The sequence below is a fragment of the Lissotriton vulgaris genome, chromosome 7 (assembly GCF_964263255.1).
Source record: "Lissotriton vulgaris chromosome 7, aLisVul1.2, whole genome shotgun sequence".
Taxonomy (NCBI): Eukaryota; Metazoa; Chordata; class Amphibia; order Caudata; family Salamandridae; genus Lissotriton; species Lissotriton vulgaris.
The window spans coordinates 1,570,552,578-1,570,569,127 of record NC_141695.1 but is presented as its reverse complement, the minus strand read 5'-3'; the positions used below and the strand labels follow the sequence as shown (position 1 = coordinate 1,570,569,127).

The following is a 16,550-nucleotide window of genomic DNA, read 5'->3' as shown; positions in this document are numbered from 1 at the left end:
GTGGTTACTCTTTCCTCTATTTTTTGTGGTTCCAAAGGCGGACGGAGGCCTTTGTCCTATCCTGGACCTCGGGCCCTCAACAACTTCCTCAAAAAGGAGAAGTTGAAAATGTGCACCCTTGCTCAGGTCCTGTCTGCCCTCGACCCCGGAGCCCGGATGGTACCGTTGGACTTGCAGGACGCTTATTTTCCCATTCCCGTCCTGCCGGTCCACCTGCGATTTACGGTAGGCCAGGAGCATTTTCAAATTGCCGTGCTCCTCTTCGGCCTTACCAGCGCCCCTCGGGTGTTCAAAAAAGTGATGGCGATGGTCGCAACTGACCTGTGCAGGTCAGGGATGTCAGTCTTCCCCTACTTAGACGACTGGTTGTTGAAGGTGGGCTCGCCCCAAACAGTCGTCAGCCCCCTTCAGACTACGTCCGACCTACTGCATCTGCTGGGGTTCTCCATCAACGTGCCCAAGTCGCACCAGAGTCCCTCTCGGAAGCTCCCCTTCATCGGAGCGGTTCTGGATTTGACACTGTTTCAGGTTTATCCTCAAAAGCAGCGAGTCCGGGATATTCAGGCTATGATTCTGATCTTTCGGCCTCTTTCCCGGGTTTGTCAGGTTGACCCTCCGGCTTCTGGGCCTGATGGCCTCCTGCATCCTGCTGGTGACACATGCCAGATGGCATATGAGGGCTCTGCAGTGTGACCTGAAGTTCCAGTGGGCGCAACATCAGGGCAACCTGTCTGATCATGTCGGGCACTGCTCAACAATTGCAGTGGTGGCTTATGAATCGAGATTGGGTCCGGGGCAGATCCCTCTCCCTTCCTCAGCTGAAGCACACAGTGGTGACGGATGCGTCCCTGCTGGGTTAGGGAGGCCACTTGGGAGAGGCGGAGATCAGAGGCTCTGGTCTCCGGCAGAGTCCCGTCTCCATTCCAACCTTTTGGAGCTTCGTGCGATCCGACTTGCACTAAAAGCATTGAAAAAAGTGTGGTGCAGGTGATCACGGACAACACCACGGCCATGTGGTATTGCAACAAACAGGGTGGGGTGGGGTGGGGTCCTGGACCCTGTGTCAGGAGGCTCTGCGCCTCTGGACATGGCTGGAACGTCAAGGCAGTACCTTGGTGGTTCAACACCTGGCCGGTTCACTGAACGCCAGGGTGGACTAACTCAGCCTCCGGTGCTTGATGGGTCACGAATGTGTCTGAACTTGGACGTGGCGCAAGGCCTCTTTCAGCAGTGGGAAGAGCCTTGGTTAGATCTATTCGCCACCGAAGAGCATGTGCAATGTCTTCAGTTCTGCGCATTGGAATTTCCAAGGCGGCACTCGCTCGGCAACGCTTTTCGTTGCGAGTGGAGTTGCGGTCTGTTGTACGCCTTTCCGCCTATACCACTTCTGCCCAGTGTGCTGAAAAAGATCAGACGCGACCGGGCCCAAGTCATCCTTGTGGCTCTGGATTGGGCACGAAAGATACTGGTATCCCGAGCTACTCAGCATGGTGATCGATCCCCCGCTTCGCCTGCCTCTTGGGGAGGATCTTCTGTCGCAGCAGCAGGGGACGGTCCTTCACCCGAACCTGTCCAGCCTCCACCTCCATGCGTGGAGATTGAGCGGCAACAGTTGACCGCTTTTGACCTTGTTGCCAAATTCTGTAAAGTTATTCTTGCAGCCAGGTGTCCCTACACTAAAACGGTATACGCTTGCAGGTGGGACAAATTTGTGGCATTGTGCACAGCAAAGGCTGTGGATCCCCTTTCTACCCCTCTTTCCGAAGTTCTTCTGTCCCTCCTTTCCTTAGCCCAGCAGGGCTCTGCTCTGGGCACTATCAAAGATTATCTTTCGGCCATCTCTTCCTTTCTAAGGGTTCCAGATCAGCCTTCTCTTTTTAAGTCCCCGGTTGTTAACTGTTTCCTCAAAGGCATTACACATACGTTCGCACCCGTGCCTTTCATTATGCCTCACCGGGACTTGAATCTTGTCTTGACCTTTCTGATGTGTGCTCCCTTTAAGCCCCTTCATAACTGTCACTTAAGTCTTCTCACTCTCAGGACGGCTTTCCTGGTATCTATCACCTCTGCCAGAAGGCGGAGTGAGCACCAGGCTCTCTCTTCTAAACCTCCTTTTCTTTCTGTTCATCCGGACAAAGTGGTTCTGAGGACCCGTCCTTCCTCCTTGCCTTTCATCTCATGCCTTTCCACATCGGGCAGACCATCACTTTGCCTACCTTCTTTCCGCCTCCGTATCCCTCTAAGGAGGAGGAGAGGCTCCACCGTCTGGACCCAAAACGGGCACTCGCTTTTTATCTGCAGCGTACACAACAGTTGTGGTTGGATGACCAGCTCTTTGTTGGATACGTGGACTCCAAAAAAGGTCGGGCTGTGCACAAGCAGGCCATCTCGCGGGGGGTCGTTCTGTGCATCAAAGCATGTTACTCCTTGGCCAAGAAGGAGTCTCCTCCGGGGCTGCGTGCCCATTCCACCAGGGCAACAGCAGCCACTACTGCCTTGGGACACAGTGTTCCCTTACAGGATATTCGTCAGGCAGCTACGTGGGCCTCGCTGCACACGTTTACCAAGCACTACTGCCTTGACAGTCAGGTCCGTAGAGACGGCTTCTTTGGCCATTCTGTGCTCTGTGACTTTCTGGTGTAATCTTGTTCGCAGACCCACCACCGGGATTGGTATTGCTGGGGTATCTATTCTAAGGTAAGGAATCTATCACTAACGTGTCTCTTTCAGATGCACAAGTTACTACTTGTGTAACGATATATCTGTAAGAGACATTAGTTAGTGATAGATTCCTTACTGCCCCTCCCATCTCCCCGTTCTGCGAACTGATTACTAGGATTAAGCTCATTCCTTTTATGGCCCTAGTTTTATGGACCAATGGTCAGTATCTTGCATGGCTCTGCATTCCTGGCACGGAAAGTCGTGTACAGAACTGACGTCAGTGCGCATGGGTGCCGCCTAAGTACTCTCTGTGACGTCATCTCGGCGCTGACGATGCCAGTGACGGACGTGGAGCCGCAGGACGCCACCTACTGACGCGCAGGGGTACTGCTAAGCAAAACTTTCCGGATCTAGTCTGACACCTGGGGATATTCTAAGAGAAGGAATCTATCACTAACTAATGTCGCTTACAGATATATTGTTACACAAGTAGTAACTTGTGCTACTGGATGCTAGCATGACTAAAAAAGCAATTTCTGATGGATACTTCTTATCACAAATCCCTCAACTTTGTGGATATTCCACAAGAGTCAGGCTGGATTCTGAAACTTCAAAGTATCACTCCTATGTGACGTTAGAGGATGTCTGATCCTTTGGTTTTTTTTGCATTCAAATGCGGATATGGAGCTGCTCCTTAGCCTTTTGACAAGTCTTTTTTTCCAAATGTTTCACAGTGTGCAATGGTTGGCACCTCCCAAAACAGAAGAGTTATATCTCGTAGGGACTGTCAAAACACATGTCTTTGGTCGATCCCAGTGAGGCATGCGTGTTGTGACTGAGATAGGAACAGAATTCTAGAACCTGTGATGACTACATCCAGGTGAACTTGAAGGCCTTCCGGGACCATGAAACTTAACATCGCTAAACATTGAAAGATTCCACGCCGTGATAGTTCGAAGTCGAAAGTAAAGTTCAAGTTTACAAATTTGTTCATTGGTCTTGCTCCCGCTCCCAGTCTGAGCCAATTCCAACGTTGGTCCTGATGCACTCTAAACTTCCTGGTCTGTCTGAAACAACGCACTGGGTAAAGGCTTTTTGTGAGGCAATTCTTCAGTTCTTTTTTACTTGACCTGTCCTCTCTGGCCCACCTTCGGGCCCCAAGGATCTGCAAGGCTCCAGTCGGACTTAAACCAGCAGGTTAGCCCTCCATGCTGTACGTACTCTCCAAACCTGCTTCGTGCTCTGCACTGGCCCCACTTCCAACTTGGGTCCATGCTCCACTCTTGTGCTGGTTCCTTCGCATCAAGGCTGCTGCTGACAGCAGAGGAGGAAGAAACTCAATCCATCCTGATTTCCGACTCAGAGTCAAAGTCAAATAGTTACTTTTTTCAAATTTAAAATTAAAATCATACAAATAGTCACAGAAAAAGGTCACATCCTCACAATAATACATAAAAATGCATCTTATTACATCTGCGAGATAGAAATATCTATACAGTCCATAGAAAATTCTCTTTGTTAAAACAAGCAAGAAACGTTGTACATGACCAACACCCAGGCACCTCTCCCTAGCGTCCTCTGCAGTTGACCCCCCATTAGAAATCTGACACATAAAAAAAACATGTTCTGTGTAGCTAAAAGTTGCAAATATAAAAGAGCAAGCCTACCCTGAAAACTGTCTCTAAAAATAGAGGTTTTATACAAATAAATTAAAGAGTTTTATTAAAAGGGCAGATAAATAAAAATTGAAAAGTATCACAAGTTGAAAGCGGATCAGAGGAACATAAGGGCAATTCAATGTCCTTATACCACGTTTTCTCCGGGTAGAGCAGCTGGTGAAACGAGTCCAGCCTGAAATAAGTCAAAAGATGATACTGATTATTTTGCATTTCATAAAGAAGATAAAGCTCTAGCCCCGGTACAGTTTTTACCATGATAAATTTCCTGTATGATGAGTTGACCAGGGCTGAGGCTTCCCTCTCGGCTGCCACCCTAGGAGATTAAGTCTGCTTCAACCACACAATATCTTGTTTAATAATGCTCTCTGGTTGGGAAAATAGCTCTAGTCTCCCAAGGGCACTGACGTTTTCTTTGATGTATACAAACCAAGATATATTATGCAATTTCCTACAGTCCTTAACAACGAGTCTGTTGAGACTCGATTCTTCCTTCAACCAGACGGCACACCACAAGAAGAGGGGGACTCAAACAAAGTCTGATAAAACTCATCTCTAATTCATCATGAAAGATCTCAGTTGAGGTACTTTGCCCCTACCCCAAGAAGAACCCTAAAAAATGTGTTCACCACCACCATCTTTGAGCCTAGTTTTGTATAGCACCAAATGTCACAACCAAAAGGGGAGACTGGGGGATACGCATGGCTTTGTAGATTTCCCACAAAGTTTTAAAAGGCTTACGGCCTAAACGTGATAGTAATTTACCCGGCATATGCCCTTTTTAAGCTTCCAGTGGTATTTTATATGTGGTTGCCAATTAAAGTCTGGAGTCTTAATAAAATTCCTCATCAGGTAAAAAGATCAACTTTACTTCAAATCTGGCCCTGCACTGAAAAAGTGGCACTTATCGTATTTTTTGGCACTAATACCATCACATACGATTTCGGAAAATAAGTAAATAAGCCCAAGCTGCCAATAAAATCAGCAACGATGTCTAAAAGCTACGGCAGACCTCTGGCCGTGCAGGCAATTAAAACATGGTTGTCTTCATTTAAAAGAGCTGGAACAGTCTTCCCCTTACTCTTGGTACATCTATCCCCTTGTGACCAGGGGGCGGAGGGGGTTCCCCCTTCTCCGACACCCCTCGATGTTTGTTCCCCTCTTTTTCTCCACTGCAGCAGCCTGAACTCTGGAAGGGAGAGACTACATGTACATTGACCAGCCCACGCGATGAGGAAGAGCACTGTTTCTTTAACTGGACGGAGTCTGAGCCTGGACACTCCCCATGGTCAGCTGGGACTGCGGAAGTAAAAGCCGGCCCTCCAGAGCTTGCAGTGTGTTCATCACCCGGAGGAGACGAGGACGTGTGGAGTGGAGACTAAGGCGTACGGTACAAGGGAACAGACGGCGAAGAGCAAGAGACGGAAAGCGAACCCGCTGAAGAGACGAGGACAATGACCGGAGAGCCAGGAGGCCAAAGACAAGGCGCTTCGCCCAGCCGCACTTCAAGGGAAGTGTGGCTCAGCCAGGTACGTGATCGTATTGTGGTTTTTAAACCTCCTTAGAGCTACAACAGCGATATCCCTTCACTGTTCCCACCCCTACAAAGTACTAACGGCACGATGTAGATTCCTGTTGCACGCGTGTATATCCTCACTCCTTTTCCCCTATCACGCTTAGTTAATCGGAGCTCTTACTGAGCTCGTTTATTTCTTTCTTTCATGTAACTCGAGACCAGCCCTCAAGACGGACGCGAGAGGGACTACATCTCCCAAAGGGGACAAAGACAAAGCAGTCTAGGCTGCTCGTCATTCGAGATGTTATACGGAAGACAGCCCCGTCGTTTATTGGAAATTACAAAAGAGGTATGGGAGACTGAGCAACAAGGGAACACCAGGAGTCTTCTCGAATACAGCCAAACGTTGAAGAACTCCTTGGGAAAAATCAGGGATCTTGCCTACTCCCAACTGGAGAAAAACCAAGCGAAACAGAAGATCTGCTACGACAAAGGGAAGAAATGGAGACAATTGGCCATAGATGATTGGGCTCTTGTTCTCCTCCCCTCACCAACGAGAAAGTTCCAGACAGAGTGGCAAGGACCCTTCCGAGTGGCACTACAAAGGTTTTATTGACTGCACAATTAATTAAAATCTTTACAGTAAAAGAGTAAGTACAAAGATCAATAATTCTAAAAATAACCTTCAAAATAAAATAAAGAGTAAAGAGGTATACCTATGCTGATTAGGATAATGGTATATAGGGGAGAGTGATTGAGACCATCGGGAAAACAACCTACAAACTGCAAAAGTCTCCCAGGAAGACCCACATATACCATATAAATATGTTAAAGAAATGGATAGGACCTCCTCCTAGGGCTCACAACCTCGCCTTGCGTACAGGTTCTAGTACCACCTCTACTATGGATAAACTAGTCATCAATGAGGATCTTCGAATGACACAACAAGAAGAGCTACTGGCAACACTTCGACCTTTTGCTCCGGTGTTCTCAGATCTACCAGGGAAGACAACGTGTATCGAACACAGCATCGATACTCCAAAAGGAACAGTCGTTAAGCAACGACCTTATCGTATACCAGCGGCTCGAAGACCAGCCATACAGAAAGAAGTACAAGAGATGCTACAATTGGGCGTAATACGGCCCTCTAGAAGCGAATGGTCTTCGCCGATCGTCATGGTACCCAAACCTGATGGCAGCATACGTTTTTGTATGGACTTTCGCGCGCTAAATGAAGTGTCCTCTTTCGATGCCTATCCAATTCTATGCATCGACGAATTGATCGAAAAACTGGGACAAGCCAAATACATCAGCACCATTGACCTGACCAAGGGATATTGGCAGGTGCCCCTAAAAGAAGAGGACAGAAAGAAGACAGCGTTCGCAACCCCTGACAGGTTGTTCGAATTCAACGTCCTGCACTTCGGGCTGCACGGTGCCCCAGCAACGTTTCAAAGGCTGATGAATGAGCTATTACGTGAGCATCAATCCTTTAGCTCCGCGTACCTAGACGATATCATCGTATTCAGCTCATCCTGGGAGGAACACCTTCAGCACCTGACCACTATCCTGACCCAACTACAGGCAGCAGGCTTACACATCAACGCCAAGAAGTCCCGGATGGGTTTCCAAAAAGTAAAATACTTAGGTTACTTATTGGGTCATGGACTAATCGAACCTCAAATAGAGAAGATTAGGGCCATCGCAGACACACCCTTCCCAAGTAACAAAAGGGAGATGAGAGCCTTCCTAGGTTTGATAGGTTACTATCGTAAGTTCATACCCTCTTTCTCCGACCTAGCAAGCCCCCTTACTGACACCTTAAAAAAAGACTACAAACAGACGGGATTCAGGGAACCCACAAAGGAAATGTGGACAGCATTCAACGCTCTCAAAAGAGCCATCACCACCAGTCCTGTATTGACATCCCCTGACTTCACACGCCCCTTCATTCTGCACACCGACGCTTCCGACTATGGGGTGGGGGCGGTATTGTCGCAACTATCTAGCGAGGGTATAGAACATCCTATCCTTTATATCAGTCGGAAGTTGTTTCCCCCGGGAGGTTAAGTATCCGACAATCGAGAAGGAATGCCTGGCCATCAAATGGACCGGAGAGAAGCTCCGATATTACCTTGAGGGCCACCCGTTCACCCTTTACACGGACCACGCCCCCTTGACTTGGATGAGCCGTAATATCTCTAACAACCCTAGGGTACTACGGTGGCTTCTCACCCTCCAGCCCTTCTCCTTTACGATCAGTCATTGTAGGGGCAAGGACAATGGGAGTGCAGACTTTCTCTCGCGTTACCCTCTCCCAGTGCGGGAGAATCCAGGGGGGGTGGTGTGTGACCGGGGGGGGGGGGGGGGGGGGGTTCCCCCTTCTCCGACATCTTCTCGATGTTTGTTCCCCTCTTTTTCTCCACTGCAGCAGCCTGAACTCTGGAAGGGAGAGACTACATGTACATCGACCAGCCCACGCTATTCAATGCACGGAGGTAGCAGAATTAACATCCAGCTTCTAGTTCCTATGCCTAAAAGTCTTTAAGGCCTTTTCACCCAAAACAGCCTACACTTCAGGTGCAACACGGAGAGGTGCTACTCATTTAGCTGCCCTAATAGTGGTGGAAGCTGCAGCAGGATGGAAAGAAATGAAAGGGATAACTTGGAGTGTCCATTTGTCTCTCCAAGACAAATGGACTTGTCTTGGAGAGAAATATCATAAACATACATGTCAGTGGCAGCTTCAGGCATTCCCACGGCGGACAAAATTGTACAATTGAAGGGAACCCCATTTCAAACAGAAGCTACTGATGTAACTCTCACAGATATCTCCCTATTATGATAGGAAGCACATTTTGGAGAGCTGTAGATGGACATGATCCCAAAAGAATAGACTTACCATAGAAACCTGCTGTAGCTTAGAGGTGTCCAATTACACTGAAGTCCTTCCCATGGCTTTAACGATACCAGTCCACTGTATCACCTGAAGGGACAAGTTTGAAGATCTTCTTGAAGGAAGATGCAGCACTAAAAATACTTAATGTGCCAGGAGCGGAAGACCAGTGAGCACATTTCTCGATCAAAGGTTTGTAACGTTCGCTACGGGGCTCAAGAGACCTCATCCTTGGCCAACTTTTCGACCTCTGTGGTCAGTCCCAGATACTTATTTACTACAAGTATTCTGTGATCTTGCATGGCAGTTGGGATATTCTGTTCTTTAATTTATTGTGAAATCCTTTGAGGAAGAACCTAGATTACAGGTAACCTTTCCATATGGTACATGTGCTGCAGTTGTAGGATAATTGGTAAATTAGGCTCAGACACACAGCAATGTAGCAGTATTTCTCATAAATGCAGATCAGGCATAGCAATAGACTTAACCCTCAGAAGGCTGAAAGAGTTTGCTTTCTCTGTGCTCCACTTGAGCTGAAGCATCACCTGTCTGGGACCTGGATTTCCATCTATGGAGTTAACCTCCAGAAACTCTGGTTTGCCGCTGGCCAGAACTCCAGGTCTTGATGGCTTGTGTCCTCGATTAAAAGGGACCTCACACCCTGTTTGGCACTATGTTTTTTCACTTGGTAACCAATCCCCTTTTATGTTTTTGTTGTATTCCCTCAAGATGCAAAAGCCCCTCCAGAAATTGAAGAGTCGCCTTGATTGCTTCATCAGAACACCAGGATAGCCTTGACGTGTTGTTCTGATTTTGCAACTAGAACATTGAAAGTGACTGGTCAAATGAGTTAGATTTGGTTGCCGATTACCGATTGCGAGCAGGGAGCACAGAAGGAGTGGTGAGCAGCGCGGAAGACACCGAGGACGCGAAACAGTTTTCTCCGCAGCCGCTCCCGCCACGGCCCGCCACGGCCCGCTTTTGAACGGGTTTGAGTTGCAGGCAAAGTGCGCCCGGGCGGTCAGGGGCCAAACTCGAGCGAGGCGGAGCGAAGTGTCTCGGCCCCCGTAGCGCTTCAGCCGGCTAGATTCCCCAGAACAGCAGGAGCTGGGGAAGTTTCTTACACCAGTGGAGCAAGTTGCAGGTCGTAGACCGCCGCCCCCCCAACCCCCTCCAGAGTGCCCCGAACTATGTAAGGCTGCAGCAGGAGTCGCGTCATGCCTAACGGGGGAGGACCTGCAGGGCATTGTTAGAGTTTGTGCTGTTCCTGTGCCAGAGCCCGGGCCCTACCCCCCTAACTAACAGCAGAGCCAGGGGTCAAGGGCAGAGGGCAAAGCTAGGAGTGGAGCAGAGCGGCACGGAGCAGCAGGCATAGAGAACAGTGAGCAGAAAGCGGTTTCTACTGGAGAGCAAGTAGGCGGAGAAGCAAGTAGGCAAGTAGGCGACCCCTCGCGGCCCCCGCTCCACGGGCGCCACTCGAGGTTGGTGACTTTGAAGGAGGGCTGCAACGGGACTAATTTCAGATCCCAGCGGGACTGCGAGGACCAGCTTGCGGTGCGGTGCGCTGCTCAATCTGCACCAGCTGGTCCTCTTCCCGCCCCACCTCCCGGATTGTGAAAACCTCCGTGCAGACCGCACCTTGACGGATTGCTGCTATCGCGCTAAAGGGCTATTGTAGCGCAAGAACCCACGGGAGTGCTCTGCTTGTTCCTTTTACCCCCTGGATTTCAGACTACCGGATTTCTGCCCACTTCTCGCGGCCCCTGCTCCGCGGCTGCCGCTTGAGGTTGGTGACTTTGAAGGAGGGTTGTAACGAGACTAATTCCAGACCCCAGCGGGACTGCGAGAACCAGCGTGCAGTGTGCTGCTCAATCTGCACCAGCTGGTCCTCTTCCCGCCGCACCTACACCCTCTATTTAACTGACCAAGGTATCGCGTACGCGGGACGCGCGCGAAGCCCGGGCCAAGGGCGGGCCCGTTGTAGCATGTTAGAGCCCGTGTAAGACCGGTCCGGGCCCACTCTCTAACTCCTTTTACTTTATGCTATAAGATTTTGTGTGCATGTTCTCCTGCCCCTAGTATTAAATTTGGCATATGGTGTTATTAAAGAAACTGGTTGGATTAGTATACTCCCCCCTGTAACAATGACCACACGTGGAAGCAGGAGCAAAACTGCTGCTGAAGGGGCCCAGATAGTAGGCCCCTTAGATAGGTTCCTCATAAAGGCAAACTCTCTGATCGACCAAGGCATTGCTGACCTTGAACGTAGAGTTTCTCAAGATCTAGCAGTTGCCCTCCAAAATCGATCTTCCTTGGGCCATTTAGCTACTGCTAAAACACCTGATCAAACTAGAAAATCTACCTTAATAGAGGTTAGTGCTGATGTGCATAGTCTACCAAATGTGGTGGATCTATCAGCATCGGTATGTTTATCAGACTCTCAAATTAGCCTAGAGTTGGAAAAAACTCCTGACCTATCATTGCAAACCACACCAGAGGCCACGAGACAGTTAAGAGGGAATAGGGAGGGGGCTGTTAAGAAAAGAAGGAATCAACAGAAAAATAAAAGGGCAAAAAAGACACACGAGCTAGCTATGCACCAGGGGAATAATTTAACTAACCTGGTACAGAAGAAGGGAGAAAATAGAAACACAAACTCATCAAACCCTGCTAGCAATGAGCAACCTGGAAATATGACCACAGATGTTTTGACTTTTCCAGTAGGGGGTGAAAAGGGAAAAGAAAACGAGACCGATCGAGGGGTATATAACCTATTTCTGACAAAAGTGGGAGAGCTAATTAAATCCTACCTCTCTCCTTTAGAAACCTCCTTGTTACGTATTGAAAGACAACTAGCCGAATTAGTCGGTGTTTCCAAAAAGAAAGATCCATTGACATCAGGGATTTTAAAGCAGGGGGGAAATAAATTGACCGCAAACAAACCTATGGTTTCAAAGGTAACTAAAGTAGTGGCTACAGGGCATTCTACATTACCTAAATCTCCTGCTGTCGCAACAGTAGCAGAAGAAAAAACTACTGAAAAACCCAAAGACCCTGCTGTGCAGGACAAGGTGTTCCGTAATACCCCTATAGCACCCACAAGGAAGCACACAAGACCTCCCGTCAATCTTCCCCCCGAGGCTAGTCCCTTTGTGGTAGTGTTGACTGGGGTTCCGGAGTTGTCAGGCACCACAGATTAACCTCCCAGGGCCTTAATGAATAAGGTTCGACACTGGTTAAACAAGAATCGTCCTTTACCACCTTATGCTTCTAGCCAGATTTTAACGGTTCGCAGAGTCCCCTGGGTGGGCCCTAGAAGGAAATCGACTCAGGGAGACTGCATATTGGTAAATTTCAAGGATCCCTGTACAGTGAATCATATTTGCTCTTGGGGCCCTCGAAACACCACTGAAGGAATAGACACAAAACGCCTTTCCTTCTTTTACCCTTCTGGGACATACAATGATTTAGGTTATGGACAAAATTGGCAAAGAGTAGGTAACCGAGCACTGGACAGAGACTGGGAAGATTGGGGTGATAACCCCATCAGATATACTCCCAGGGTGGACTGGGGAGGAGATTCCATCAGATATCCCACTCAAGAACCTTCCTTTAGGGACCACTGGAGAGGATTTCCTACCACAAACAGATATAGCTGTTTGAGATGGTGGATTGACCACCAACTCCAAAGGGGAATGAGACGGACCGTGGTTGGCAGACTGCTGGTATCTTACCTCACGGCGAAAAAACCTGCTCCCGTCAGGTAGAATCTATTTTATTGGATTCACGTAGTAGCCCATTGGTTGTGACCCCGAGAGCTGATGTGGTAATGCAGTCACAAGCAATAACACATATGGAGGATCCAGATAGTATGCCTGATGGCCACTTATTTAGTTTGATTTCGTGGAATATAGCTGGTCTTTCACGGAGACTAGAGTACCCCGGCATGGCTAAAATTTGTGGAACCCTTTGATATTGTCTGCCTCCAGGAGACATGGAGCAGGGGTTCCCCTGGTTTGGATGGCTACCAATCTTTTAATGTTGCAGCAGAACCCTCACAATTGGGAAGGGCTAAGGGTGGCCTCATGACAGCCATCTCTGTAAAATATGACAACATAAAAACTGAGATATTGGCGTCATGTCCTTGGTTCCTATTACTTGTGTTAAAGGGCCTGTTCTTGGTCCCCCTGCTCCTAATTAACTGGTATTACAACATTTTTGACCCCCAATCCACAGTGGTTATACAAAGACTCCAGGATGAGATTGTTAAAGCAACAAATAGCATAGCTCCTCTTTTTATTATGTGGGTAGGTGATTTTAATTGTTGTTTATGTAAGTTTAGTGGCTCAAGGGTTTGTGGCTTGGTAGATTTAGACGAGCAGCCGTTTGCACATTTTAAGCATACAAAGCAAGGTGAGGCCTTAAATAACATCATAATAATAAATGATCTTTGTGTCCTAGATATGTCTAGCTTTTCAAAAATGTTGGGTATTCCTACCTTCCATGGTGCGGGACGCCAGACAAGTGTTATAGATTTTGTTTTAGTGTCAAGAAAATATGTTCATCTTGTTAAAGATTTCCAGATTCAGGCTAATCCCGCAAGTGATCATAATCCACTTGTTTTGACCCTGTGTCCTGCGTTTAAAAGCACACAGACTTCAGAACATCCAATTAAGTTTAGTCAGAATAAGGGGGTCACCTTAAGGTGGGATAAGGTTGACGCTAAACTCCTGGAGAAAGAGATTTTTAAATTAAATAAACAAAGGCTCGAAGTCTGCTTAACGCTGTCAAGTGAGCCGAATCTAATAATTGATCATTTTGAAGCTCTTTTAACAAATGTGGCCTCCCATCTTTTGAAACCAATGGGGGGGAAAAAGGTTAACATTCATAAATGGTTTGATTCTGAATGTTCCAGAGCACAATCTAGTCTAACGAGGGCCCTACGTCAGGTGCCACGTGATAGGGCTTTGGTAGGAGTGGCAAGAAAAATTTATAGAGATGCCATCATTAAACGTAAAACTGAACTAAAAAGACAGGCATGGGACGACTTGGGCAGAGCCTCAGAATTAAAAGATAGCCGACTTTTTTGGGAGGTTGTAAATCGTCCCTTTCTAAAAAGTGAGGAAAAGGAAACCTTGCAGATGCACATCCCAGGGAGCACATGGGAGGCACATTTTGGGGGTATTTTTAATCCTAACGGGGTTTCTTCTGTTACCTGTCTTGAAGGGCTCCCAGACACATGGAGGGAATCAGCAGACACACTTAGTCTCTCATTGACTCTTCCAGAGGTCGAGGCTGCTCTTAGAAAGGGTGTAGCTTTGAAAGCCCCAGGACCGGATGCGGTGCCTCTGGACCTTTTTAAATATAATACAGATGTTTGGGCACCCCTCTTATTACTTTTGTTCAAAGCAGTTGTGGTTGGTCGTATCCCGACCTCATGGCAAGAAGCGGTATTGGCCCGATATTTAAAAAAGGCAACAAATGTGATCCTAGTTGTTATAGACCAATATCGCTAATAGACGCATCCTGCAAATTAATGGGCAGAGTGATTCTGGCTCGCTTAGAAACCTGGTCCGAATCCAATGGAATCATCGTCGAATCCCAATATGGGTTTAGGCGGGGTAAAGGCACAAATGAGCAGTGCCTAAATTTGGCGCTGATCATGGGTAAGTACGTGAGAGCCAAGCGTGGTTGTATACACCTGGCTTTCATGGACTTATCCAGTGCCTTTGATACTGTTTGCAGGGGAAAATTATGGCAAATAATGGAGTCTATGGGGTTTGAGGAGCCATTGGTCACATTACTTCGCAGACTCCACGCTGCCACTACAGTAAAGATCAGATTCGGCCCCACAGGGGAGATGACAAAGCCCATACCATCAACTGAGGGTGTTCGCCAGGGGTGCATATTGGCCCCTTTTCTGTTTCTGGTCTATACCAATGGCTTGGAAGCTTTTTTGTTAGAAAGTTGTGCTGATTTCCCCCAGGTAAATGGCAAACGCATACCGATGTTATCCTATGCGGATGACACGGTTTTAATGACCCTAACTGCAAATAGCATGCAAACTTGCTTAAATGCTTTTGAGACCTTTATGCAGGGGTTAGATCTAAGGGTCAACTTTGCCAAGTCTTTTGCTATGGTCTGCGGCCCGAAAGGGGTTAAATCTCGAAGGCTTGTGGTAAGGGACTCGACTATTGAGAAAGTTGATAATTTTAACTATCTGGGGAACTTATTCAACAAAACCCTAAGTTGGGATCTGTTCATGTCAGCGCGTGTACAAAAAGCTACCCAAACTGTTGAAGCCATCTTTCGTTTTTCCAGTAAACTGGGGCAGAGGCCGGTTGCAGAATTGAAATCCCTATACAAAGCTAAATGCATCCCGGTTGTAACATACGGTGCAGGTGTATGGGGTACTCAATCCTGCAATAATATCCAAGTTATGGAAAATAAGTTTATAAAACGCCTCCTATGTGTCCCTCCAAGCACTTCTAATCTCTTTTGTCACACTGAATTAGGCTTGGAATTTGTGAGTGACATTATCCATGTTTCCCCTTTGCTGCTCTGGATCAAGGTTTGGCGCTCTGACGACCTGAATCTTACTAAGGAAATTCTAGTAGATTGTCTTAACCTTGAACACTATGATAAGATCCCATGGTTATCATATGTTAGGGATACTTTCTTTAGAATAGGCTTGGGCCATATCTTCTCGAAAGTGGAGACCATTGGCGCTGAAACAAAGCAAGTAACCAAAGAGGCGTACCGTTTAGACTTAGGGATGTTGCGAAATAGCGAGAGTGCGGTCTACCATAGGGGGAGGCTGTATCAGCAACCTTACCTTTCATATATAGGGCAGACACAATGGCGTTTCTATTTAACTAGGTTTCCTCTGAACACATTACACTTTTTATTTGCATTCCCACAACAGGTGGGTTGGTGTGAGAGTTTACCTATGTGTGCTTGTAACAATCAAGTTTCTCAAAACACTCTTCATTTAATACTTTTTTGTTCCTTGTACAAAGTTCCAAGGTATAGATTTATTAGACCAATTCTGTTATCACTTGGATCCCGAAACTTTAAAGAAGGATATGAACATTTACTCTCATTATCAACTCCAGTAATATGCAATGCTGTTCTTAGTTTTATCAGAGTAGCACTCAGTATTAGAAACCGATATTAATTAACTACTGTTATGGACTATTGACCCTCATAAATGTGATTAGCTCATAGTTTGGCACTAATATTAATTCATTGTATTTGTATTGGAAAATTGTTTTTTAAAATGTTATTTCCTAAATCAACCTGTAAATGATGTATTGACTAAATTTATAATGGTTTGAAGTCATTGTAGGTATTTTAAATTGTACAATACTATGCTATACTTTTATGAATCTGTTTTTACGAATCGAAATAAAGTTTCAGAGTAGAGTTAGTAATAGAAGCACATGTCACCCTAAAAAAAAGTTGTATGTTATTTGTAGCTTTGTAAATATTAAATAAATTATTAGTATAAATCTTTATAACATATGTGGGTTAACTCCTTCCATGCTGATGACGGCCCCCAGCCGTCATGCATCATGGTGCTCGTGTGCTGACGGCGGCTGGGGCCTTCATGAACCCGCCCACTCTTAAAAACGGCCGCACAGGCGCAGAATCGCGGCCGCGCCCAAGGGGTTAAATACCCCTGCCACACAATATAAGGTCAAGTCACTGAGTATTTCCGTCACCAAATAGAGAAACAAGCCAAAAACAGATTTTCTTTCTGTAAGGTCATGGAACTCCAAACTCCATGGGGATTTGCAAT

General features: G+C 47.0%; 1 protein-coding gene across 1 annotated transcript in view; it reads left to right on the top strand.

The window, feature by feature from the left end:
* RNF114 (ring finger protein 114) overlaps nucleotides 1–16,550 on the top strand; it is a 96,664-nt gene that overhangs the window by 76,556 nt on the left and 3,558 nt on the right. The window lies entirely within an intron of this gene.